The sequence below is a fragment of the Heptranchias perlo genome, chromosome 20 (genome assembly GCF_035084215.1).
Source record: "Heptranchias perlo isolate sHepPer1 chromosome 20, sHepPer1.hap1, whole genome shotgun sequence".
NCBI classification, from domain to species: Eukaryota; Metazoa; Chordata; class Chondrichthyes; order Hexanchiformes; family Hexanchidae; genus Heptranchias; species Heptranchias perlo.
In genome coordinates, this window is record NC_090344.1 from 26027299 (window position 1) to 26055204 (window position 27906).

The following is a 27906-nucleotide window of genomic DNA, read 5'->3' on the forward strand; positions in this document are numbered from 1 at the left end:
CTGGGGTGTGGGTCTAATTTGGACAGATCTTCGAAAAAGCTGACACTGGCACGACGGCCGAATGGCCTCCTTCTGTGCTGTAAGATTCTATGATTCTATGATTACCTTCTGAATCATTGCAATTGATGCTATTCAGTGTTGAGCAACGAAGGAAATTATAACCGTGATATTCGGCTTCTCCATTCCCTTATGAAAATCGCAGATTATAATGTCCAGGCGGGGTGGGACTGAATGGGGGATAGAGTGCGGAGATTGGAATGGAAGCCCAGCAGAATGAACTTGGTCTCATCAGTTTTTGTTATTTTTCCTACCAGTTGCCCGAAGCAGGCGGTGAACCTTATTCTCGAGAGAGGATCGTCATTTCAGTTCAGAAGGAAAAAGGTATCAAGAAAATCGGGTAAAACGCTCGCAGAATGATCCGGGACTGAGAGCACACCCCTTTTAAACAGACACAGATACGGAATAATCCGGGACTAACAGTAGGTCCCTTTTTAACGGAAACAAACACGGAATGATCCGGTCATAAATCTTCATTATGGTCCATAAGTTTCTCTTCCGATGACCATAAGATTTACTCTTTTAACAATGACACCAATGTACAATCTGATACTTCCGACCATACAATCTCAACAACTTCCTGGAAGGAACTGTAGCTGATTTCAGCAAACAATGAAATACCCACGGTCTGCCGTTTCGAGAAGGATGGGACTTTGACCAGATCATCTGGGTGGACTGAATGAGAGAAACAAAACTTAAACAAAATAACGACGAAAATGGGATTCGAATCCACGCGTGCAAAGCACAATGGATTAGCAGTCCATCGCCATAACCTCTCGGCCACCTCGTCGCATGCTGAAATAACCGAAAGCTCCTTTATTCAAAATAAAAATTCTGGCTATGTTGCCAACCTGAAATGAAAACTGTAAATGTGTTTATCCTCAGCAGGTCAGGCAGAATCTTTAGACATAGAAACAGAGTTAACGTTTCAGGTCGATGGCTATCACATGAGTATTCCAACTCACTCAACTTGCGCCTTGTAAATGGTTGAACGGCTTTAGGGAATTAGAAGGTGAGTGACTTGGCTCAGAATATCCAGCCTCTGACCTGCTTTTGTAACCACAGTATGTAGATGGCTGGTCCAGTTATGTTTCTGGTTAATGATAACCACTAGTATGTGGATGGTGGGGGTTCGGCGATGTTAATACCAAATCCCAACAGAAGAGATTTAATGTAAAGATTCCAGGGATGAGGGGTATATGTTTCATGGATCGATTGGAGAAGCTGGGGTTGTTCTGCTTGGAACAGAGACGGTTACGAGGAGATTTGAAAGAGGTATTCAAAATCATGAAGGATCTGGACAGAGTAGATAGAGAGAAACTGTTCCTATTGGCGGAAGGTTCAAGGACCAGAGAACATAGATTTAAGGTGTTTGGCAAAAGAACCAAAGGTGACATGAGGAAAAACTGTTCCACACAGCGAGTGTTTCGGATCTGGAATACACCGCCCGAGGGGGTGGTGGAGGCAGATTCAATCATGGTCTTCAATAAGGAACTGGATAAGTATTTGAAACGAAAGAAAATACAGGGCTACAGGGATAGGGTGGGGGAGTGGGTCTGTCTGGATTGCACTTGCAGAGAGCCGGCACGGACTCGATGTGCCGAATGGCCTCTTTTCGTGCTGTGACCTTTCTATGATTCTATTCTATTTGTCGGAGGCGATGCAAAGCGACCGAAGCGTGACGTAAATCGACCTGCTCATGTCGATTCCCTGATAATAAATCATAGTGTGATGTAAAGAAGAAATTCATAATTATGGTACATATCTTTTATATTATACTGACTATAAGAGGTACTCGGTTCACCAGGGCGCCATTGTGCACATTGATTGATCCTTCACCGAGATCACCCCTTAGAGTCCCAACACCTCCGTCAAAGAAACAGTTGGGTGGCAATCCAGACTCTGCTGAATTGTGCAAACAGGTGTAAACCAGCAATGCGGAAAAGCACTTCTTATCAAAGAAGGATTTTTGGTAAGGCGGCCAAGATGAAAAACTCTACAAATTCTGGCAGCAGTGAGATACGAACCTACATAATTCAGAGATGGAAGCCAGCATCTGAGACAGCGAAGTTACTCACGCACGTGGCAAATCCTTCAGTTCTGATGATTCAGGTCATGGAGCTGAAACGTTACCTCTGGTTCTTTCTCCACAGGTGCAGCCCGACCTGCTCAGCGTTTTCAGCATTTTCTGTTTTCATTTTTGTGAATTCACAATGGCTGTTTTCCTGAAAACACCCAATTTGACCCAAGGACAAAGCTCGCACTGCACTTTCCTCACGCGCTTAAAGTCTGTCGTTTCCGAACAAAATCCCCTCCGCGCCGAACTTTCAAAAGACCTTTCGCTCACGGCCAACCTCCTGTAATCAACACTTTTTCACCATTGCCGCTCTTCTCATTTCTCCTCATTCCTTTTCAATCGGACATTTCCACAGACCTTTCAAGATCAAGCGGAACATTTCCGACATTCCTGCACCGCCCAGATTGCCAAAAGTGCACCTTTCAGTCGTCATTCGCAGCAATGTTGCGCCGCCCGTCTCTCCCGCACATCAACTGCTCGGGGAATAGCGCCAACGACCATGAAAACAAAACCCAGTTCTTCAGTTAACATCCCCCGTGTCACAAGATACCCCATGGAAATTTCACGAATGCCAGTCCTGATTTCTAAGTGCTTGTCCCTGGAGCAGACACGCAGATGGAAATGTATCGACTGGTTTCAAGGCACAAATGAACATTGATGCGAACGGGATATGTGTCCACGAGGAACAGCGGTCGATGTAGAGCAAACTTAAAGGCATAAGAAAGTGAAAGTGAATGTTAGAGTAGCAAGGCCGCAGTAAAGTCTCAATGAAATGGACCATGATTGTGGAAGGAAGACAAAGCTGGAAGAAGCGGCGGGTCTGAATTTTGGATCATCCAGCAGAGAGACATGAGAGGACAAAAACAGGATACAGACAAAGGTGCTGGAGGCAGAAAGAAAAAGAACGAATTAAGAGGAATGAAAAGAGAGTGACTTACTTGAGAGCGAAGAGACATTAATGTGTAGACATTGGCTGCAGCAGCTGGATTGCCCCTTTACTTTTTCTACCGTCTCAGTCTTTCTTTCACCTTCTCTGCTGGTGTTGCAGGTTCGACCAGCCGTCGCCGTTCAAGGAAGCCTGAGAAGTCCATCAGGGGACAACACAAAAGACCGAGACAGGGAGAGATAGAGAAATGCATGCAAAGAAAATAAAGAGAATAAATAGAATCATACAATCATAAAATGGTTACAGCACAGAAGGAGGCTATTCGGTCCATCGAGCCCGTGCCGGCTCATTGTAAGAGCGATCCAATTCGTCCCACTCCCCCGCCTCTTCCCGTTAGACCTGCATTTTTTTCCGTTCAACTATTATCAAATTTCTTTTTGAAAGCCACGATTGAATCTACTTCCACCGCCCTTTCAGGCAGCACATTCCAGATTATCACTACTCGATGGGTAAAAAAAGTGTTTCCTCATGTCGCCTTTGGTTCTTTTGCCAATCACCTTAAATCTGTGTCCTCTGGTTCTCGACTCTTCCGCCAATGGGAACAGTTTCTATTTATTGACTTTATCGAAACCCTTCATGGTTTTGAACACTTCTATCAAATCTCCTTTTAACGTTCTCTGCTCTGAGGAGAAGAACCACAGCACGGGGTAAATGGGATCAATTAGCTTCAATTCATTTACTTGAGCATTAAGCAGCTCTTTAAACGTTCCTGTGACATTATGGTAGCGCGACCTCGCGGTCCAGGGTGTTTAATCAACTTTCTATGGAGGAGTGGGTTTCAATCCCAATGCTGTTAGAATTTCTGCCAATGTTTATTTTGACCTGTAGTGCGATGGAGCAGAGGCTGTGAGATAACCTGAAAGTCAAAGTGCAGATATTATTTTCATCACGGGGACAGGACACGTTTCCACAGGTCAGGGCCTCTCGCCTGAAGATTCTTTCCAGCAGAGTGGGACAGGTGATCAAAGTAACCGGGCTCCAGCGGCGCAATCGGTCAGTGCGCGATCCTTATATGGTATTACAGGGTCGGGAATGTTCGTCGAGTCTCACCGAGATCAACCAATCCTTTTCCTTGTGAACATTTCGACTGGAGTTGAAGGTATAATTGGTGTGTTCCAAAATGCATCTACTTATTTTAATTGCCATGTGGTTCCTCCGGACTACGCTGTTGCAATAACAGATGAGATGTTCACTGTTATGAGTTTGCAGGAGGGAGGCTGCGGAATTGGAGCCACAAACTATGATTTCGGTCCATTTACAAATTATGGGATTTAGCTTGAGCTTTAAATCAGCGCGTTAGACCGCTCAGGCACGATACTTTCCATCTTGCGATCTTCAGGAACTACTTTTACAGGAATAGAATTACTGCAAGCAAGAATTCTACCCCTCAAGCACCAATGCTCGCACGGCAGCAGGATGCATGTGTCCAGTTGGATGATGAGCCTCCTTTTTGAGAGTGTTTCGCCAATCCAGCTCAGAGAGGATTAAGCATTATAAATTCGGGTGGGACTGGAGCCACTTGCTTAAGAGGAAGTGGAGGGGGTTGTTTCCCTTCCTTGACGAACGTTATTGATCCTGTTGCGGTTTTGCTACTAAATTTTACTTCCCAGCGCCGAAGTCGCTCGTTTTAACAGCAGGTCAACATCAAAAGGCGTGGGGAAAATGAGGGCTCGTCCGGGATCTCTCGCATATTTCAATCAGTAAACCCGAATCGAGAATCATTCGCCTGGACCAACGAGCCTGCTGAAAAAATAGCACCAAGTAGCGATATGCGAGGGTGACTTTCTGAGTATCAGCGCCCACTTTCCCCAAATCTCCTTTAAAGTACACGAAATAAAAATATGCCCGTACATGAGTGAAAAGTTATAAAGCTAATTTCTTCTATGTTGGGTTTTGTTTCGGGTTCCCGATGCTGTTCTAGGTGATTGGGGATGGTTCATGAGTTAACGGGTGTAAGGTTGCGATACTCCGGTATAAGCGTGCAGATACTCCGGTGTAAGGGTGCAGATACTCGGTATAAGGGTGCAGATACTCGGATTTAAAGGTGCAGATACTCGGATGTAAGGATTTGTTGCCGCGACTGAAATGCGGCTTAGAACTGTTGTTATTATCCGAGGCAGCGCGACAGGATCCTTTAATGATCTCTCACAAATGAACTGAAACCTTTCGGAATGTGAAGACAATTTTGCGTTTCAAAATAAAGGGATTGATATTCATTGTGGAAACAATCTGGTGTCACTCACTGCAGAAATATCCATGTCAGAGTGAAGCGGATCTCCTGCAACCTTCGGGCATTGTCTGTCAAGAAGAATTCTGATTTCCGTGAAGCCAATCACAGCTTAAATGGTGGACGATCGGCCGGACTCAGCTGGCCATCGAAACCGAGCATTTATTTTGCAGCCAAAGCACACATTGGAAAAGAGGAAATGCGAGACCATTATTCTTAAGGTAAAAGTTACCCTCGCCTCCCTGGGTGGGCTCGAATTACGAACTTTTCTATTAATAGCCGAACGCGCTAAAAGATTGTGCTACAGAGAAGCGATACGTTCGCGACTGGGCCACCAATTCAACGAGCTAAAAATTCAGGTTGCCGCCATCAATATAACATCTCTCTACTATCAGTTTACTTTTCCAAAATAAAGGGTGTGAAGTTTGCACGAGTGAAAATCTGTGCTGTATTATTTCTGAACATTAAACTCACCTTGCCACTAAACACCTGAATGTTGGAAGACTCGGTCCCCTCGTAATAGAGAGGGTTGATCTTTCAAGCTGTGATTCGCCATTCTTCATTCTCACCCAGGTCCAACGAGCAGGTCTCTGACACTACACGGTGTCTACAAAGTTGTCTCTTGCACTTACATTCAGGCGGGCGGCAGTTTTCACTCTTAAACCAGTAACTATGATGTTAAGAACAAAAAGGCCGAGAAATACTCGATTTCAGCGCGCTGACACTGGGTCAGAGTAAAGTTCAGTTAATGTGATTGCCGAGTGGTGAGAGGGTGGATTTGGAACTCCTGTGCGGCTGCACTGCGCATTGTCCAAATCTGCTTGGAGCGATATTCACTTCAATTCATCACTTGCAGGGACATTTGATTCCATGTTTCTTCTCTCTGGTGCATGGTGAGATTTCAGAAGTTGAAAACGACCCGTGCTTACCCCAACCTCGTCAATTACACGCTGACCGATACAAAGCGGTCACACTCTGGTTCATTGAGATGTAAATCGGGAGCGATTTTACGGTCGAATGCAAAGGCGAACAAAACTCATTCAAAGAAAGTGCAGGTCATTGAGCTGCCTTTAAATTCCTGAGTGTTTGCACTGAACTTCTTCCCAAAGCGTTTGAGATTCACGTTGAGAGATTTGGGGATTTCTCCCTCTTTGCAAAAGTTCCATCCGCAGTTCAAGATCAAAAGTCGAGGGCAGAATGAGACGCCTTCCTGAAATTTGGGAACTAGGGAAGCAGACTTTAGAGCAAGGTTCTGTTTATTGAGAAAAATCAGATAAATCGTTCATTCCGGTAACGATCCAGAATCCTACCAGCTCGAAAAGTAACTGTTACCCCGGCGGGATTTGAACACGCAACCTTCTGGGGGAGCAGTGAGTAATGTGGAAAGAAGGAGGAAGTTAAAAAGTGGGAAATGATAGATTCAGTGAGTGAGCAAAACTGTGGCAAAGAGTTCAATGTGAGGGAGAGCGAGGTCATCCACTTTAAAGCTAAGAAAGATGAATCAGAGTATTTTCCAAATGGTGATAAGCTCGGAACTGTGGAGGAGCAGAGAGATTCAGGGGTCCTTGTATAGAAATCACTTCAAACTAGAAAAGGTACAAAAAAGGTTTGAAATTTTGAATGGGATGTTAGTAACGGCTGGTCAGCCTGCTCGATTAATACATGCCATAATGTCGTGATCGCGGGTTTGATTCCTATCTGGGCTGATAAGGGGCTTTGTTATGGGTTTTCGTAATTTTAAAGTCCAAGCTTCACAAACAGATCCACAGACAAATTCACGGGACAATTTTATTGAATAACATCCATTTTAACTTTAACCCCAGGCCGGAGAAACACGTCTTTATTTTTATTTGTCTTTCTCCGGTTTGCAGAGAAAAGTTTAACTCGCGGCCTGTTCCCATTAATGATCATCAGCAACAACAGACAGACAGAGCGGGTCTGACCGCCCCGAGATGTGAAATACGCACCCACATTTCATATGTAAACATCACATTCATATATACATACACAAAGCTCAGAGAGGGGAAGGGACTATCAGAGGGTATTAGAGAGTGTAAATGGGTCACAGCGTGGGCAAATGAGTATCAGAGGGCATCAGCAGGCTCAGGGTGCATGGGTGGATAAGGGGCATTTAGCGGGCATCACAGAACATCAAGGGTGTTGAAAAGGTTGAAAGAGGACAATGGATTCTCTGAGGATATTGGAGAAGATAAGGAGCTCAGGGAGAATCGAAGAGGGCAAGGGGGTGGGCGGTGCTCAGGAGGTATCAGAGAGGTCAGTTTGAGAAATAAACACAAAGCCCCCAAAATGGGGCTCGAACCCATGACCGTAAGATTAAGAATCTAATGCTCTACCGACTGAGCTGGCCGCGCCCCCTATCATACCTCTTCCCATCCTATTATTACAGAGAGGCAGCTGTTGGCTTTGCTGCAGGGGTCCTGTCTGTCCGACAATCCCAGGGAAGCTCCTTCTGAACACCCGATTTTCATTCTGGAGTCAGTCTGATGCCTTTAACCTGTCATGCAGACCCGCGCCGAGCAGGATAGGAACAGCGGGGTCAGAGAAGACCATTCAGCCCCTCGAAACTGCTGTCCCATTCAATTGGATCATGAGGTGGTCTGTAACTCAACTCTATTTCCCCGCCTTCGACACATATTACTTGGGACCCGAAACGAAAAAAGATCTATCAATATCAGCCTTGAAAATTTGAACTGAGCCAGAATCCACATCCTTTTGGCCGAGAGATTTCCAGCTTTCGGCCGTATTCTGTTTGCTAAAGTGATTCCTGATTTCTTGCCTCATTAATCTGGCTCCAATTTCAAGATTAAGCCCCTCATTATGGATTGCTCCAACTGAGAGAGAGGAAAAAAGGCCGTTTTTAGCAGAGATTGAACAAAGGATCTCTGGATTTTAATTCTAATGCTTCCCCATCTGAGCTATTTCTGTTTTCTGTACATGCAATGTTTTATTTTTCTTTGAAAATCAAATAAACTTAGATGCGATTTCCCTCTCGGTGAACAGAGTGCTTCGGAGGAATGGGAGCGAACAAACCGTGGGTCTGATCCTGAACAAAGACTGGTAGATCCACATGTGGAATTAAATCGCACTTGGGTAGCAGAGAGGTTAATTGCTCCTGAGAATGAACCAGGGAGTCCAAGGGTTTCTTAGTGTCGATCCGGAGGGTCAACGGTTTTCCCAGAGGCTGTGAGGGAATCAAAGGGCTTCTCAGGGCTTATAAAGGGGTATGAGGCTACGAAGTATCAAAGAGTTTACGGCACTGTCAGAACTTATCAGAGCGGGCAAGGGACTGTCAGATGTTGTCAGGGAGAGTCAGGGCGTGTCAATGGGTAAGGGGCACTCCGAGCGTATCACAGAATGTAAATGGTACGGAGGCGGTATCAAGATTTGTTTTTAATTCGTTCATTGGACGTGGGCGTTGCTGGCGAGGCCGGCACTTATTGCCCATTCCTAATTGCCCTTGAGAAGGTGGTGGTGCGCAGCCTTCTTGAACCGCTGCAGTTCTATGTGATGGAACGATGGAACGATTCCAACGATGGAAAATCGATAATGGGATATAAGCAACGGTTCGTTAGCTTGGTTAGACGTGCCATAATATCCCGATCGCGGTTTGAATCCTGTATGGGCTGATAAGGGGCGTTGATTCAGGTTTATATGACTTTTAAAATCCAAGCTTTACAAACAGATCCACAGACTAAATCACGGGGACAATTTTTTGAATAATATCCATTGTAAATTTTGCCCCTTGGCCGGAGAAACACGTCTTTCTTTTTATTTGTCCTTCTCCGGTTTGCAGATATACGTTTAACTCGTGGCCTGTTCCCATGAACGAAGATCAACAGCAACAGACAGACAGAACGGGTCTGACCGCCCCGAGATGTGGAAAATAGATCAGTTTCGGACAAATGCATCAAATCAAATGTTCACTCGGCACCGAGAGAAAAAAAAAAACAAGAGAAAAAGGCAGAAGGTAACTGAGAAATAAAACCAAATAAAGACAATAGAAATAATTCCCATCCTTGATGTCTCTCTATTCAATCCCCAATCCTTCAGTGGCGGGGATAACATTTCACTGCAAATAAATGCGAGAATCGCCCCAAAGAAGAATAAACGAAATAACCGCCTTGCTACTCATTACCGCACTTCATATATAAACATCGCACTCATATATAGCCAAGCACAGTCCATAGATAAACACCGCACTCATATGCACACATCCACAGTTCAAGATATAAACACCGCACTCACATACACACACCCACAGTTCATATATATAAACATCGCACTTATATATACACACCCACAGTTCATATATAAACATCTCACTCACATATACATACCCACAGTTCATATATAAACATCGCACCCACATATACAAATCGACAGTCCACATATAAACATCGCACTCATATATACACACCCACAGTTCATATATAAAAATTGCATTCATATATACTCATCCACAGTTCATATTTAAACATCGCACTCGGATATACACACCCACAGTTCATATATAAACATCACACCCACATATACAAATCGACAGTCCATATATAAACAGCGCACTCATATAGACACAACCACAGTTCATATATAAACATCGTACCCACATATACAAATCGACAGTTCATATATCAACATCTCACTCATGTATACGTACCCAGAGTTAATATATAAACATCACACCCATATATAATCACCCACAGTTTATAGAAAAATATCACATTCATTAATACTCACCCACAGCTCATACATAAACATCGCAATTTTTTTATTCGTGCATGGGATGTGGGCGTCACTGGCGAGGCCAGCATTTATTGCCCATCCCTAATTGGCCTTGAGAAGGTGGTGGTGAGCCGCCTTCTTGAACTGCTGCAGTCCGTGCGGTGAAGCTTCTCCCACAATGCTGTTAGGAAGGGAGTTCCAGGATTTTGACCCAGCGACGATGAAGGAACGGCGATATATTTCCAAGTCAGGATGGTGTATGGCTTGGAGGGGAACGTTCAGGTGGTGTTGTTCCCATGTGCCTGCTGCTCTTGTCCTTCTGGGTGGTAGAGGTCGCAGGTTTGGGAGGTGCTGTCGAAGAAGCCTTGGCGAGTTGCTGCAGTGCATCCTGTGGATGGTGCACACTGCAGCCACTGTGCGCAGGTGGTGAAGGGAGTGAATGTTTAGGGTGGTGGATGGGGTGCCAATCAAGCGGGCTGATTTGTCCTGGATAGTGTCCAGCTTCTTAAGTGTTGTTGGAGCTGCACTCATCCAGGCAAGTGGAGAGTATTCCATCGCACACCTGACTTGTGAATTGTAGATGGTAGAAAGGCTTTGGGGAGTCAGGAGGTGAGTCACTAGCCGCAGAATACCCAGCCTCTGACATGTTCTCGGAGCCACAGTATTTATATGGCTGGCCCAGTTAAGTTTCTTTTCAATGGTGACCCCCAGGATGTTGATGGTGGGGTATTTGGCGATGATAATAACGTTGAATGTCAAGGGGAGGTAGTTAGACTTTCTCTTGTTGGAGATGGTCATTGTCTGGCACTTGTCTGGTGCGAATGTTACTTGCCACTTATGAGCCCAAGCCTGATTGTTGTCCAGGTCTTGCTGCATACGGGCTCGGACTACTTCATTATTCGAGGGGTTGCGAATGGAACTGAAAACTGTGCAACCATCAGCGAACATCCCCATTTCAGACCTTATGATGGAGGGAAGGTCATTGATGAAGCAGCTGAAGATGGTTGGGCCTCGGACACTGCCCTGAGGAACTCCTGCAGCAATGTCCTGGGGTTGAAATGTTTGGCCTCCAACAACCACTATTATCTTCCTTTGTGCTAATTATGACTCCAGCCACTGGAGAGTTTTCCCCCTGATTCCCATTGACTTCAATTTTACGAGAGCTCCTTGGTGCCACACTCGGTCAAATGCTGCATTGATGTCAAGGGCAGTCACTCTCACCTCACCTCTGGAATTCAGCTCTTTTGTCCATGTTTGGACCAACGCTGTAATGAGGTCTGGAGCCGAGTGGTCCTGGCGGAACCCAAACAGAGCATCGGTGAGCAGGTTATTGTTGAGTGAGTGCCGCTTGATAGCACTGTCGAGGACACCTTCCATCACTTTGCTGATGATTGAGAGTAGACTGATGGGGCGGTAATTGGCAGGATTGGATTTGTCCTGCTTTTTGTCGACAGCACATACCTGGGCAATTTTCCTCGTTGTCGGGTAGATGCCAGTGTTGTAGCTGTACTGGAATAGTTTGGCTAGAGGCGCAGCTCGTTCTGGAGCACAAGTCTTCAGCACTACAGCCGGGATGTTGTCGGGGCCCAAAGCCTTTGCTGCATCCAGTGCCCTCAGCCGTTTCTTGACATCACGTGGAGTGATTCGAATTGGCTGAAGACTGGCTTCTGTGATGGTGCGGATATCGTGAGGAGGCTGAGATGGATCATCCACTCGGCACTTCTGGCTGAAGAAAGTTGCAAACGCTTCAGCCTTGTCTTTTGCACTCACGTGCTGGACTCCGCCATCATTGAGGATGGGGATGTTTACACAGCCTCCTCCTCCCGTTACTTGTTTCAGTGTCCACCACCATTCACGACTGGATGTGGCAGGATTGCAGAGCTTTGATCTGATCCGTTGGTTCTGGATTCGCTTAGCTCTGTCTATAGCATGTTGCTTCCGCTGTTTAGCATGCATTTTGTCCTGAGTTGCAGCTTCACCAAGTTGACACCTAATTTTTAGGTACGCCTGGTGCGGTACCTGGCATGCTCTTATGCACTCCACATTGAACCAGGGTTGATCCCCTGGCTTGTTTATTAATGGAGGAGTGAGGAATATGCCGGGCCAAGATATTACAGATTATGCTGGAATACAATTCTGCTGCTGCTGATGGCCCACAGCACCTCATGGATGCCCAGTTTTGAGCTGCTAGATCTGTTCTGAATCTATCCCATTTAGCACGCTGATGGTGCCACACAACACGTTGGATGGTATCCTCAACACGAAGACGGTACTTCGTCTCCACAAGGACAGTGCGGTGGTCACTCCTACCAATACTGTCATGGACAGATGCATTTGCGACAGGTAGATTGGTGACGACGAGGTCAAGTAACTTTTTCCCTCGTGTTGGTTCGCTCACCATCTGCCGCAGTTCCAGTCTGGCAGCTATGTCCTTCAGGACACGGCCAGCTCAGTCAGCAGTGATACTACCGAGCTACTCTTGGTGATGGACATTGAAGTCCTCCATCTAGAGTACATTCTGTATCCTTGCTACCCTCAGTGCTTCCCCCAAGTGGTGTTCAACATGGAGGAGGACTCATTCATCAGCTGAGGGAGAGCGGGAGGTGGTAATCAGCAGGAGCTTTCCTTGCCCATGTTTGACCTGATGCCATGAGATTGCATGTGGTCCAGAGTCAATGTTGAGGACTCCCAGGGCCACTCTCTCCTGACTGTATATCATTGCACTGCCACCTCTGGTCGGTCTGTCCTGCCGATGGTACAGGACATACACAGGGATGGTGATGGAAGAATCTGGGACGTTGGCTGAAAGGTATGATTCTGTAAGTATGGCTATGTTCATCTGTTGCTTGACTAGTCTGTGGGACAGCTCTCCCAATTTTGACACAAGTCCCCAGATGTTACTGAGGAAGACTTTGCAGGGTCGACTGGGCTTGGTTTGCCTTTGTCGTGTCCGGTGCCTAGTGGTCCGATGCCGGGTGGTCCATCCGGTTTTATTCTCATTATGACTTTTATTAGCGAGATTTTACAACTGAGTGGCTTGCTAAGCCTTTTCAGAGGGCAATTAAGAATCAACCACATTGCTGTGGGACATATATACTCAACCACAATTCACATATAAACATCTCACTCATATATATACTCCCACAGTTCATATATAAACATCGCTCTCATATATAAACACAGTTTATAAATCAACAGCGCGCTCATACACCCAGACCCAGTTTATAGGAGCAGATCGGTACCGAAAGCCGATAGAGCTCTCAGAGTCGGAGAGGCGGACGCAGCAGCAACCGAACAAACTCTGGATCTCATCCTTAACACATACCGGTCGATCCACCTGTAAAATTACATCGCACTTGGATATCAGGGAGGGTAATGGTTCTGAGAAGGTATCAGGGAGCCTAATGGCTTCTTAGTGGCGATCCATCGGGGCAAGGGGATCTCGGAGAGGGGAAGGGACTGTCAGAATGTATCAGAGAGTGTAAGGGGATCTCAGAGAGGGGAAGGGACTGTCAGAGGGTATCAGAGAGTGCTAGGGGACCTCAGAGAGGGGTAGGGACAGTCAGATGTCATCAGAAAGTGTCAGGGGGCTCAGAGAGGGGATGGGACTGTCAGAGGGCATCGGAGAGTATATTAAGAACTGAGAGAGGGGAAGGACTGCCCAGTCTGAGAGAGTGTAAGGGGGCTCAGGGCGGATCTGTGCAAGGGGCACTCAGTGGGTATCAGAGAAGGTAAAGAACGCTGACAAAGTTCAAAGAGGATCATGGACTCTTTGAGGGTATCGCAGCAGGTAAGAATCAGAGCGTATCAGAGAAGATAAGGAGCTCAGGGAGAATCAAAGAGGGTAAGGGGGACTCAGGAGGTATCAGAGAGGCGAATGGATCCAGAGATGTCATCTTCTAAATATTACAATTTCTAACCTTCAACATTTTTGATAACAGCAAAAAATGAAGCCGATTGAACCGATAATCTGCCGTGTCCCATGTGGAAGGAATGAGAAGGTAGAATCGGGAGGGACTGGATATTTGGCAACGCTCAAGGTTTCATTTCACACTGCTCAGTGTTGTGTCTGTTTTTTTAACTGGATTTCATCAACTCGAGAAAAGAGGTTGCAATTTTATACTTTTATCACCCATTGTGAAAAATGGAACACAAATCGCCCAACGTGGGGCTCGAACCCACGACCCTGAGATTAAGAGTCTCATGCTCTACCGACTGAGCTAGCCGAGCTGGTTGGTAAAATTCTTCCCATTCTATTATTGTAGAGCGACAGCTGTTGGCTTTGCTGCAAAGGTTCAGTTCGTTCTGCAATCTCAGGGTTTCTCCTTCTGTGCACCTGATTTTCATTCTGGAGTCAGTCTGATGCCTTTTACACGTCATCCAGCTCCACGCTGAGCTGGAAAGGAACATCGGAACAGGAGAGGGCCATTCAGCCCCTCTTCCTGCTGCGCCATTCAATTAGATCATGAGGTGATCTTCAACTCAACTCTACTTCCCCGCCTTGGATACATATCCCTTGGTACCCGAACCGAGAAAAGATCTATCAATATCAGTCTTGAAAATTTGATATGAGCCACAATCCACATCCTTATGGCCGAGAGAGTTCCAGCTTTCGGCCGTATTTTGTTTGTTAAAGTAATTCCTGATTTCTTGCCTGATTGTTCAGTCTCCAATTTCAAGATTAAAACCCCTCATTATGGATTCCGCCAACAGAGAGAGAGAGAGAAAAAGACCGCCTTAAGCTCAGATTGAACAAAGGATCTCTAGATTTTAATTCTAACGCTACCCCATCTGAGCTATTTCTGTTTTCTGTACATGCAATGTTTTATTTTTCTTTGAAAATCACATAAATGAAGATGCGATATCCCTCTCGATGAATGAAGCACTTCGGAGGAATGGGAGCGAACAAACTGTGGCTCTCATCTTTAACACAGACTGATAGATCCACATGTGTAATTAAATCGCGCTTGGGTATCAGAGAGGTTAATGGCTCCTGAGAAAGAATCGGGGAGTCTAAGGGTTTCTTCGTGTCGATCCGGTGGAGCAACGGGATCCCCGAGGCTGTAAGGGAATCAAAGGGCTTCTCAGGGGTTATAAAGGGGTATGAGGATACGATGTATCAAAGAGTTTACGGCACTCTCAGACGTTATCAGAGAGAGCAAGGGACTGCCGGATGTTATTAGGGAGAGTCAGGGTGTGTCACTGGGTAAGGGGCACTCCGAGCGTATCAGAGAATGTAAAGGGCACGGAGGAGGTCTCAAGATAACAGAGAGGGAGAGAAAAGGCTCCTGAAACCCGGGATTGAACCCTTCAGATCTTCAGTCTGACTGAGCTTTTTCGGTGCTCTGGACATCCCGGCAATTCACGTGAGGGTCTGTTAAATTTGCAATAAAACTCTTCCCACAATCGCATCATCTAAACCTCCACCCAGGACTTTCAATGGTGCAAGTTTGATGAACTTCTGCTACTTTTTAATTTGTTCTCAGCAGCAACTGTGCACATCCTTTATTTGGTCCATGACATGGCATCGAGAAGAAAATGTCGATTGCAGCTTCAGTGAAGCGGGGGACGCTTTGTACTCGTGAAATATCAAACGCGAAAGAGACGGTTTGAGGGAGGTGACACCAGGCCAGAATATTTGGAACTTCTGTGCGGTTGCACTGCGACTTTCACAGATCTGCTTGGAGCGATATTCCCTTGAATTCATCACCGACAGGGACAATTTGATTCTCAGTTCCGGTTTTCTCCTGGTGCGCTTCTGAGATAAAAGAAAACGAATCGGTGATATCAACCTGAACCTCGTCACGGACACGCGACAGACTCAAAGTTCAGCACAACTCCAATCTGTTTCAGTGGGAAATTGTTTCCAAGGGTTGGACAGTAATGCGCTGCCTGAGGCTGCATTCGCTGCTTTCCGCCGGCAGCGGGTGATTGGAGAGAGCGGAACCGGACAATGTTGCTGCTGTCACGGCCTCACTCACTCGGGGAGCTGGGGAACAGTGAAAAACTGATGGATTTGTTGCTGCGTCAAAAATGCGGCTGAGAATTGCTTTTGTTACCTGAGGGGCCGCTGAAGGATCATTTCACGATTTCTCACAAATAAACTGAAACCTGTCGGAAGGTGAATAACATTTCACTTTAATCGTGAGCCCTCCTTTTCAACCTCGTCTGCCAAGAAGTATTCCGATTTCCTTCAAGCCACTCTCGGTTTTTTAGTCATTGTTCAGATGCCAGTCATCCGACTGCAGATTAAATGCGGAAGATCAGCCGGCAATGTTTACGGTATATTTTCACGCAAATAGAACACACATTCGAAACGCGAAACAACGAACGTTACGGTGAAAGCTCTTTGTCGTCCCCGGGTGGGCTCAAGCCACCGACCTTTACAATTAACAGCCGAACGCGCGAATCAATTGCGCCACAGAGACACGACATTTAGTTGCATGAACAACCAATTCACCGAGCTAAAGTTTCAGCTTGCAGCGATCAATGGAACAGCTGTCTTGCTATGATTGTACTTTTCCAAAATAAAGGGTGCGCAGCTTGCAAGAGTGAAAATCGGTGCTGTCTTATATCTGAACATCAAACTCCCCTTGCCCCTAAATGCCTGTATGTTGGAAGACTCGGACACGCAGCAGCAGAGAGGATCGATTTTTGGAGCTGTGATTCACCATTCTCCATTCCAGTAATGTTTCGGTTTGCAGAAAATGTGATGAGTTGAAATGAGCAGGTCCAACCAGCATGTCTGTGAAACGACACGGTGTCTCCAAAGTTGTCTCTTGCACGAACAGTGAAGCGGGCGGCAGTTTTCACGATTAAACAAGGAACTATGATGTTCAGAAAAAGTGTACCTGAGAAATACTCGATTTCAGCGCGGTGACACTGGGCCAGAGTAAAGTTCAGTTGATGCCAATGTTCGAGCGGCGAGAGGGTGGATTTTGAACTCCGGTGCGGCTGCACTGCGAGTTGTCCAGATTGTCCAGATCGCCGATCGGCTGAAAACTATGGTGATATTTTCGATTAGCTGCAACGCGTTATATCAAGCGGCTTGTTGATCGAGGGGCATGATTCTTGCTTTGGGCGTTTTTCTATTGGGATATTTGCGAGGTCACGGGTTCAAATCCCTGACAAGCCGTGTCATATCACTGCTTTTTGGTGAAAAGTGGAAATTGGTAGTGTACAACTTGATATTGCTGTACACAGGAATAGAAAACGAGATTGGGTGGACAGAAGCGGTTGGAAAGGATAGCCGATCGGCTGAAGACGATGGTGAATTTTTGACCTGCTGCAGGGCTTTCTAGCAAGCGGCCATCCTTTCAGACCTCTTCTATCCATCCAATCACGTTTTCTATTCCGATGTAGAGAAATGTCGAGTTGCACACTAACTATTTCCTCCGTTCTCTTTCGCAAACATATCACTGAACCAAACTTCACAAGTCACTCAGGAAAAATAATTCAGTTCAAAATCATTAGCTTCCGAAGGACCTGCGAGGACAGACTGACCAAACCTGCGTTCAGTCGTGAAGCTTGTGGGTGTGTTGTGATCCGAAGGGACAGAGACAGGCCTGCGACACGGAGCGAAGGCAGGAACTCAGAAATGTGGCCATAAATGGGCAGACAGTCAGTCACAGTCATTGATTCTGACACACGGCCCGGTAGTTGTTCAGTCAGTCGGGGAGCGAGGCCTGCAGCCAGCAAAGAAAAAGCCTGGCCTGAGAATAAGGCAGAGACCCAATCAGACGGATAGACAGACAGACATCTGACTCAACGTCGAAACGCAGCGTGATCGAATCACGTTGCGGTGATATCATTTTCACAGTAGCTCAGGGTCCTGCCCACAGGTTTTATAGCGGGGCAGTGTTTTATGGATGGTCTGTTCATTGTGAGTAAAATATTATTGATCGGAATTTAATTTGTTACATTAAAGTGCTCTTTGTTTGTTAATTTTGATCTACATCCTCGACAGTATATACAGAAACAAGTAACAATGTTTAAGGGATGTGGTTTATTCAATATTCGTTGCAAAACCCTGTCAGCTGGTGTAAAAATAAACTCAAACTACCCAACACGCGGGTAAGCCCATAAAGCTAAACTACATACATGGCCGGTTAGCTCAGTTCATTAAAGCGTGGTGCTAATAACGCCAAGGCCGCGGGTTCGATCCCCGTACGGGCCATAAGGGTCCTATTGCAATGCGTTGGTAACTTTTAAAAGTTTGGCAGACTTTGGAAACAAGCGAATCCACACAAAATGTCATGAGGTCAATTTTTTGGAGTAACATCCATTGATATGTTTTCTGATCTATCTTTTTGAGGTCCAAAGTGGACGGCCTCAAACTTGCTTACGTTGAAATCCATTTGCCGCAGTTTTGCCCATTCACTTAATCGAGTAATATCTCTCTGTAATCTCATTCTTCCATCCACACTGCTCATAATTCTGTCGATCTTTGTGTCATCGGCAAACTTGGATATGTGTTTCTCGATCCCGTCATCTAATATCAATGAGACCGCCTAAATTGGGGTAAATTCACATTCAGCTTCAATCTCCACATCATCTTGAGACATTTTATTTACTCCGTGTGTGTTGCGCCTTGGAAACTTCTGCACTTTGTCCTCTGGAGCTCAAATATAATTCAATTCGAATAACTGCAAAGATGTCAGAATCCAATTGGTGACTTTTCACTAAAAAGCAGTGAGATAACAGGGCTCGTCCGGGATTTGAACCCGGGACCTCTCGCATATTCTATTAGAAAAACGACCTAAGCGAGAATCATACCCCTAGACCAACGAGCCGCTTGCTAGAAAGTCCTGCAGCCGGTCTAAAATTTCACCATAGTCTTCAGCCGATCGGCTATCCTTTCCAACCGCTTCTGTCCACCCAATCTCGTTTTCTATTCCTATATACAGCAATATCAAGTTGTACACTACCTATTTCCAGTCACCAATATTAGCCTCTCTTTACTAAATTCGTTTACAATGTACGACTTGTTTTTTCAAATAATACTTTTCAGAATTAGTTAATCTGAAGCTACATTGGCATCTGTCTCGGCATCGTCAGAGTATACAAGCTACCATAAGTATATTTTACTCACATTGCTGTTTTCTTTCACTGTGAGGGCGAAGAGACAAAAATGTGGAGACATTAGCTACGAATTTATCAGCTGGGTTGCACCTTTACTTTTCCGACCGTCTCAGTCTTTTTTTCCTTTACCTTTCCCTGCTGGTGTTGCAGGTTAGATCAGCCTTTACCGTTCCAGGAAGCCTGAGAAGTCCATCAGGGGACAACATGGAGACAAGAGACAAGGAGAGATAGAGAGATTCGTGCAAATAAAGTCGCTTATAAATGGGTGGTTCTGCAAAGTAGCAGAATTTTAGTTGCAGATTGGGCAAGATTCTTTCTTGTGTATTTGAATTTTGCAAGAGTACATTGGGCACCCAATTAAAAGCGCCGGCCACGCTCGAGTATCTCTCATGCTCTGAGAGAGACAAATGAAGTGAGTTAGATCCAGTTCATTCATTTGAGCATTGAACGGATCTTTAAACAATAATTCAGCGAGCAGAAATCAAACCTGCGAAGGAAAACTCCATTTGATCTTGAATTTAACGCTTCAACCACTCGGCGATCGCAGCGGCACATGGCAGTACTTGCATGCATGGCTGTAGATGCTACTTTACACTGCCAGTTGCTTCAAACGATGCCCGATAGACCGGCGTTGTCTTGTAGCTTTCCCAGGAGCTTCATTTGATTCGGTGGGTCAAGTTTGGGAAATTGAACGATTTGCACCGGCAGCTTGTGGTAGCATATTACCTCATTTTCATTACCGGTAATGAACCACTGCAGCCACTGCAGAATTCGGTGCCACCCACAGCCGATCGGCCATCCTTTCAGACCTCTTCTATCCATCCAATCACGTTTTCTATTCCGATGTAGAGAAATGTCGAGTTGCACACTAACTATTTCCTCCGTTCTCTTTCGCAAACATATCACTGAACCAAACTTCACAAGTCACTCAGGAAAAATAATTCAGTTCAAAATCATTCGCTTCCGAAGGACCTGCGAGGACAGACTGACCAAACCTGCGTTCAGTCGTGAAGCTTGTGGGTGTGTTGTGATCCGAAGGGACAGAGACAGGCCTGCGACACGGAGCGAAGGCAGGAACTCAGAAATGTGGCCATAAATGGGCAGACAGTCAGTCACAGTCATTGATTCTGACACACGGCCCGGTAGTTGTTCAGTCAGTCGGGGAGCGAGGCCTGCAGCCAGCAAAGAAAAAGCCTGGCCTGAGAATAAGGCAGAGACCCAATCAGACGGATAGACAGACAGACATCTGACTCAACGTCGAAACGCAGCGTGATCGAATCACGTTGCGGTGATATCATTTTCACAGTAGCTCAGGGTCCTGCCCACAGGTTTTATAGCGGGGCAGTGTTTTATGGATGGGCTGTTGATTGTTCGTAAAATAATATTGATCGGAATTTAATTTGTCACATTAAAGTGCTCTTTGTTTGTTAATTTTGATCTACATCCTCGACAGTATATACAGAAACAAGTAACAATGTTTAAGGGATGTTGTTTTATTCAATATTCGTTGTGAAACTCTGTCAGCTGGTGTAAAAATAAACACAAACTACCCAACACGCGGGTAAGCCCATAAAGCTAAGATGTCTACATGGCCGGTTAGCTCAGTTGGTTAGAGCGTGGTGCTAATAACGCCAAGGTCGCGGGTTCGATCCCCGTACGGGCCATAAGGTTCCTATTGCAATATTTTGGTAACTTTTAAAAGTTTGGCAGACTTGAGAGACAAGCGAATCCACACAAAATGTCATGAGGTCAATTTTTTGGAGTAACATCCATTGATATGTTTTCTGATCTATCTTTTTGAGGTCCAAAGTGGACGGCCTCAAACTTGCTTACGTTGAAATCCATTTGCCGCAGTTTTGCCCATTCACTTAATCGAGTAATATCTCTCTGTAATCTCATTCTTCCATCCACACTGCTCATAATTCTGTCTATCTGTGTGTCATCGGCAAACTTGGATATGTGTTTCTCGATCCCGTCATCTAATATCAATGAGACCGCCTAAATTGGGGTAAATTCACATTCAGCTTCAATCTCCACATCATCTTGAGACATTTTATTTACTCCGTGTGTGTTGCGCCTTGGAAACTTCTGCACTTTGTCCTCTGGAGCTCAAATATAATTCAATTCGAATAACTGCAAAGATGTCAGAATCCAATTGGTGACTTTTCACTAAAAAGCAGTGAGATAACAGGGCTCGTCCGGGATTTGAACCCGGGACCTCTCGCATATTCTATTAGAAAAACGCCCTAAGCGAGAATCATACCCCTAGACCAACGAGCCGCTTGCTAGAAAGTCCTGCAGCCGGTCTAAAATTTCACCATAGTCTTCAGCCGATCGGCTATCCTTTCCAACCGCTTCTGTCCACCCAATCTCGTTTTCTATTCCTATATACAGCAATATCAAGTTGTACACTACCTATTTCCAGTCACCAATATTAGCCTCTCTTTACTAAATTCGTTTACAATGTACGACTTGTTTTTTCAAATAATACTTTTCAGAATTAGTTAATCTGAAGCTACATTGGCATCTGTCTCGGCATCGTCAGAGTATACAAGCTATCATAAGTATATTTTACTCACATTGCTGTTTTCTTTCACTGTGAGGGCGAAGAGACAAAAATGTGGAGACATTAGCTACGAATTTATCAGCTGGGTTGCACCTTTACTTTTCCGACCGTCTCAGTCTTTTTTTCCTTTACCTTTCCCTGCTGGTGTTGCAGGTTAGATCAGCCTTTACCGTTCCAGGAAGCCTGAGAAGTCCATCAGGGGACAACATGGAGACAAGAGACAAGGAGAGATAGAGAGATTCGTGCAAATAAAGTCGCTTATAAATGGGTGGTTCTGCAAAGTAGCAGAATTTTAGTTGCAGATTGGGCAAGATTCTTTCTTGTGTATTTGAATTTTGCAAGAGTACATTGGGCACCCAATTAAAAGCGCCGGCCACGCTCGAGTATCTCTCATGCTCTGAGAGAGACAAATGAAGTGAGTTAGATCCAGTTCATTCATTTGAGCATTGAACGGATCTTTAAACAATAATTCAGCGAGCAGAAATCAAACCTGCGAAGGAAAACTCCATTTGATCTTGAATTTAACGCTTCAACCACTCGGCGATCGCAGCGGCACATGGCAGTACTTGCATGCATGGCTGTAGATGCTACTTTACACTGCCAGTTGCTTCAAACGATGCCCGCGAGACCGGCGTTGTCTTGTAGCTTTCCCAGCAGCTTCATTTGATTCGGTGGGTCAAGTTTGGGAAATTGAATGATTTTCAGCGGCAGCTTGTGGTAGTATATTACCTCATTTTCATTACCGGTTATGAACCACTGCAGCCACTGCAGAATTCGGTGCCACCCACAGCCGATCGGCCATCCTTTCAGACCTCTTCTATCCATCCAAACACGTTTTCTATTCCGATGTAGAGAAATGGCGAGTTGCACACTAACTATTTCCTTCGTTCTCTTTCGCAAACATATCACTGAACAAAACTTCACAAGTCACTCAGGAAAAAATAATTCAGTTAAAAATCATTCGCTTCCGATGGACCTGCGAGGACAGACTGACTTAACCTGCGTTCAGTCGTGAAGCTTGTGGGTGTGTTGTGATCCTAAGGGACAGAGACAGGCCTGCGACACAGAGCGAAGGCAGGAACTCAGAAATGTGGCCATAAATCGGCAGACGTTCAGTCACAGTCATTGATTCGGTCGTTGTTCAGTCAGTCGGGGAGCGAGGCCTGCAACCAGCAAACAAAAAGCCTGGCCTGAGAATAAGGCCGAGACCCAATCAGACGGATAAACGGACAGACAGATAGAGAGACAGACATCTGACTCAACGTCAAAACGCAGCGTGATCGAATTCTGTCTATCTTTTTGTCATCTCTCTCTATGTTGGCGGAATCCATAATGAGGGGTTTTAATCTTGAAATTGGAGACAGACCAATCAGGCAAGAAATCAGGAATTACTTTAGCAAACAAAATACGGCCGAAAGCTGGAACTCTCTCGGCCAAAATGATGTGGATTGTGGCTCAATTCAAATTTTCAAGACTGATATTGATAGATCATTTCTCGGTTTGGGTTCCAAGGGATTTGTGTCCAAGGCGGGGAAGGAGAGTTGAGTTGCAGATCACATCATAATCGAATTGAATGGCACAGCAGGAAGAGGGGCTGAATGGCCCTCTCCTGTTCCGATGTTCCTTTTCAGCTCAGCGTGGTGCTGAATGACGTGCAAAAGACATCAGACTGACTCCAGAATGAAAATCAGGTGCACAGAAGGAGAAACCCTGAGATTGCAGAACGAACTGAACCCCTGCAGCAAAGCCAACAGCTGTCTCTCTACAATAATAGAATGGGAAAAATTTTAGCAACCAGCCCGGCTAGCTCAGTCGGTAGAGCATGAGACTCTTAATCTCAGGGTCGTGGGTTCGAGCCCCACGTTGGGCGATTTGTGTTCTATTTTTCACAATGGGTAATAAAATTTTCAAATTGCAACCTCTTTTCTCGAGTTCATGAAATCCAGTGAAAAAACAGACACAACACTGAGCTGTGTGAAATGAAACCTTGAGCGTTTCCAAATATCCAGTCCCTCCAGATTCTACCTTCTCATTCCCTCCAGATGGGACACGGCAGATTATCGGTTCAATCGGCTTCATTTATTGCTGTTATCAAAAATGTTGAATGTTCGAAATTGTAATATTTAGAAGATGATATCTCTGGATCCATTCGCCTCTCTGATACCTCCTGAGTCCCCCTTACCCTCTTTGATTCTCGCTGAGCTCCTTAACTTCTCTGATACACTCTGTCTCTGACCTCAGAGAGTCCATGATCATCTTTGAACCTTGTCAGCGTTCTTTACCTTCTCTCATACCCACTGAGTGCCCCTTGCACAGATCTGCCCTGAGCCCCCTTACACTCTCTCAGACTCGGCAGTCCTTCCCCTCTCTCAGTTCTTAATGTACTCTCCGATGCCCTCTGACAGTCCCTTCCCTTCTCTGAGCCCCCTGACACTTTCTGATGACATCTGACTATCCCTTCCCCGCTCTGAGATCCCCTTGCACTCTCTGATACCCTCTGACAGTCCCTTCCCCTCTCTGAGATCCCCTTGCCCCGATGGATCGCCACTAAGAAGCCATTAGGCTCCCTGATACATTCTCAGAAACCATTACCCTCCCTGATATCCAAGTGCGATGTAATTTTACAGGTGGATCGACCGGTCTGTGTTAAGGATGAGATCCAGAATTTGTTCGGTCGCTGCTACTTCGGACTCTCGGAATCTGAGAGCTCTATCGGCGATCGGTACCGATCTGCTACTATAAACTGGGTGTGGGTTTATGAGCGCGCTGTTGCTTTATAAACCGAATGAGTTTATATATGAGAGCGATGTTTATATGTGAACTGTGGGTGTAAAAATATGAGTGCGATGTTTATATATGAACTGTGGGTGAGTATATATGAATGCGATGTTTATATGTGAACTGTGAGTGAGTATAAATGAGCCACAGCAATGTGGTTGATTCTTAATTGCCCTCTGAAAAGGCCTAGCAAGCCACTCAGTTGTAAAATCTCGCTAATAAAAGTCATAATAAGAATAAAACCGGACGGACCACCCGGCATCGGACCACTAGGCACCGGACACGACAAAGGCAAACCAAGCCCAGTCGACCCTGCAAAGTCCTCCTCACTAACATCTGGGGACTTGTGCCAAAATTGGGAGAGCTGTCCCACTGACTCGTCAAGCAACAGCCTGACATAGCCATACTCACAGAATCATACCTTTCAGCCAACGTCCAAGATTCTTCCATCACCATCCCTGTGCATGTCCTGTCCCACCGGCAGGACAGACCGACCAGAGGTGGCGGTGCAGTGATATAGTCAGTAGTGAGTGGCCCTGGGAGTCCTCAACATTGACACTGGACCCCATGAAATCTCATGGCATCAGGTCAAACAAGTGCAAGAAAAGCTCCTGCAGATTACCACCAACCGCCCTCCCTCAGCTGATGTATCAATCCTCCTCCATGTTGAACATCACTTGGAGGAAGCACTGAGGGTAGCAAGGGCACAGGATGTACTCTAGATGGAGGACTTCAATGTCCATCACCAAGAGTGGCTCGGTCGTATCACTGCTGACTGAGCTGGCCGAGGCCCGAAGGACATAGCTGCCAGACTGGAACTGCGGCAGATGGTGAGAGAAGCAACACGAGGGAAAAAGTTACTTGACCTCGTCGTCACCAATCTACCTGTCGCAAATGCATCTGTCCATGACAGTATTGGTAGGAGTGACCACCGCACAGTCCTCGTGGAGACGAAGTCCCGTCTTCGCACTGAGGATACCATCCAACGTGTTGTGTGGCACTATCAGCGTGCTAAATGGGATAGATTCAGAACAGGTCTAGCAGCTCAAAGCTGGGCATCCATGAGGTGCTGTGGGCCATCAGCAGCAGCAGAATTGTATTCCAGCATAATCTGTAATATCTTGGCCCGGCATATTCCTCACTCTTCCATTAATAAACAAGCCAGGGGATCAACCCTGGTTCAATGTGGAGTGCAGAAGAGCATGCCAGGAACAGCATCAGGCGTATCTAAAAATTAGGTGCCAACCTGGTGAAGCTCCAATTCAGGACTACATGAAAGCTAAACAGCGGAAGCAACATGCCATAGACAGAGCTAAGCGAATCCACAACCAACGGATCAGATCAAAGCTCTGCAGTCCTGCCACATCCAGTCGTGAATGGTGGTGGACAATTAAACAACTAACGGGAGGAGGAGGCTGTGTAAACATCCCCATCCTCAATGATGGCAGAATCCAGCACGTGAGTGCAAAAGACAAGGCTGAAGCGTTTGCAACCATCTTCAGGAAGAAGTGCCAAGTGGATGATCCATCTCAGCTTCCTCCCGATATCTCCACCATCACAGAAGGCAGTCTTCAGCCAATTCGAATCACTCCACTTGATATCAAGAAACGGCTGAGTGCACTGGATACAGCAAAGGCTATGGGCACCGACAACATCCCGGCTGTAGTGCTGAAGACTTGTGCTCCAGAACGAGCTGCGCCTCTCGCCAAACTGTTCCAGTACAGCTACAACACTGGCATCTACCCGACAACGAGGAAAATTGCCCAGGTATGTCCTGTCCACAAAAAGCAGGACAAATCCAATCCGGCCAATTACCGCCCCATCAGTCTACTCTCAATCATCAACAAAGTGATGTAACGTGTCGTCGACAGTGCTATCAAGCGGCACTTACTCACCAATAACCTGCTCACCGATGCTCTGTTTGGTTTCCGCCAGGGCTACTCGGCTCCAGACCTCATTACAGCCTTGGTCCAAACATGGAAAAAAGAGCTGAATTCCAGAGGTGAGGTGAGAGTGAATGCCCCTGACAACAAGGCAGCATTTGAGCGAGTGTGGCACCAAGGAGCTCCAGTAAAATTGAAGTCAATGGGAATCAGGGGGAAAACTCTCCAGTGGCTGGAGTCATACTTAGCAAAAAGGAAGATAATAATGGTTGTTGGAGGCCAAACATCTCAGCCCCAGGACATTGCTGCAGGAGTTCCTCAGGGCAGTGTCCTAGGCCCAACCATCTTCAGCTGCTTCATCAATGACCTTCCCTCCATCATAAGGTCAGAAATGGGGATGTTCGCTGATGATTGCAAAGTGTTCAGTTCCATTCGCAACCCCTCAAATAACGAAGCAGTCTGAGCCGGCATGTAGCAAGACCTGGACAACATCCAGGCTTGGGCTCATAAGTGGCAAGTAACATTGGCGCCAGACAAGGGCCAGGCAATGACCATCTCCTATAAGAGACAGTCTAACCACCTCCCCTTGACATTCAAAGGCATTACCATCGCCGAATCCCCCACCATCAACATCCTGGGTCTCACCATTGACCAGAAACTTAACTGTACCAGCCATATCAATACTGTGGCTGCAAGAGCAGGTCAGATATTCTGCGGCGAGTTACTCACATCCTGACCCCCCAAAGCCTTTCTACCATCCACAAGTTACAAGTCAGGAGTGTGATGGAATACTCTCCACTCGCCTGGATGAGTGCAGCTCCAACAACACATAAGAAGCTCGACACCATCCAGGACAAAGCAGCCCGCTTGATTGGCACCCCATCCACCACCGTAAACATTCACTCCCTTCACCACCGGCGCACCGTGGCTGCAGTGTTTACCATCCACAGGATGCAGTGCAGCAACTCGCCAAGGCTTCTTCGACAGCACCTCCCAAACCCGCGACCTCTACCACCTAGAAGGACAAGGGCAGCAGGCACATGGGAACAACACCACCTGCACGTTCCCCGCCAAGTCACACACCATCCCGACTTGGAAATATATCGCCGTTCCTTCATCGTCGCTGGGTCAAAATCCTGGAACTCCCTTCCTAACCGCACTATGGGAGAAGCTTCACCGCACGGACTGCAGCAGTTCTGGAAGGCCAATTAGGGATGGGCAATAAATGCTGGCCTCGCCAGCGACGCCCACATCCCATGCACGAATAAAAAAAAATGCAATTTTTATATATAAGCTGTGGGTGACTATCAATGAATGCGATATTTATATATGAGCTGTGGGTGAGTGTATATGAATGCAATGTTTATATATGAACTGTGGGTGTTTATATATGCGTGCGATGTTTATATATGAAATGTGGGTATGTTTCTATGAGTGCGATGTTGATATATGGACTGTGGATTTGTATATGTGGGTGCGATGTTTATATATGAACTGTCGGTGTATATATAGGTGTGCGATGTTTAAATATGAACTGTGTGTGTGTGT

At 46.0% G+C, this 27906-nt stretch overlaps 7 non-coding genes across 7 annotated transcripts; 3 read left to right on the forward strand and 4 right to left on the reverse strand.

Annotated features, from left to right (window-relative positions):
* Positions 1–765: 765 nt before the first annotated feature.
* trnas-gcu (transfer RNA serine (anticodon GCU)) lies at positions 766–847 on the reverse strand. The gene has a single exon. It is a non-coding gene; the product is annotated as a tRNA-Ser (tRNA).
* Positions 848–14207: 13360 nt separating this feature from the next.
* On the reverse strand, positions 14208–14280 carry trnak-cuu (transfer RNA lysine (anticodon CUU)). Its single transcript has one exon. It is a non-coding gene; the product is annotated as a tRNA-Lys (tRNA).
* A 3872-nt stretch (positions 14281–18152) lies between these two features.
* trnai-aau (transfer RNA isoleucine (anticodon AAU)) lies at positions 18153–18226 on the forward strand. Its single transcript has one exon. It is a non-coding gene; the product is annotated as a tRNA-Ile (tRNA).
* A 526-nt stretch (positions 18227–18752) lies between these two features.
* Positions 18753–18842, reverse strand: trnap-agg (transfer RNA proline (anticodon AGG)). The gene is given in 2 exon segments: positions 18753–18788; positions 18807–18842. It is a non-coding gene; the product is annotated as a tRNA-Pro (tRNA).
* A 1879-nt stretch (positions 18843–20721) lies between these two features.
* On the forward strand, positions 20722–20795 carry trnai-aau (transfer RNA isoleucine (anticodon AAU)). Its single transcript has one exon. It is a non-coding gene; the product is annotated as a tRNA-Ile (tRNA).
* Positions 20796–21321: 526 nt separating this feature from the next.
* trnap-agg (transfer RNA proline (anticodon AGG)) lies at positions 21322–21411 on the reverse strand. The gene is given in 2 exon segments: positions 21322–21357; positions 21376–21411. It is a non-coding gene; the product is annotated as a tRNA-Pro (tRNA).
* A 2083-nt stretch (positions 21412–23494) lies between these two features.
* trnak-cuu (transfer RNA lysine (anticodon CUU)) lies at positions 23495–23567 on the forward strand. The gene has a single exon. It is a non-coding gene; the product is annotated as a tRNA-Lys (tRNA).
* The last annotated feature ends 4339 nt before the right edge of the window (positions 23568–27906 follow it).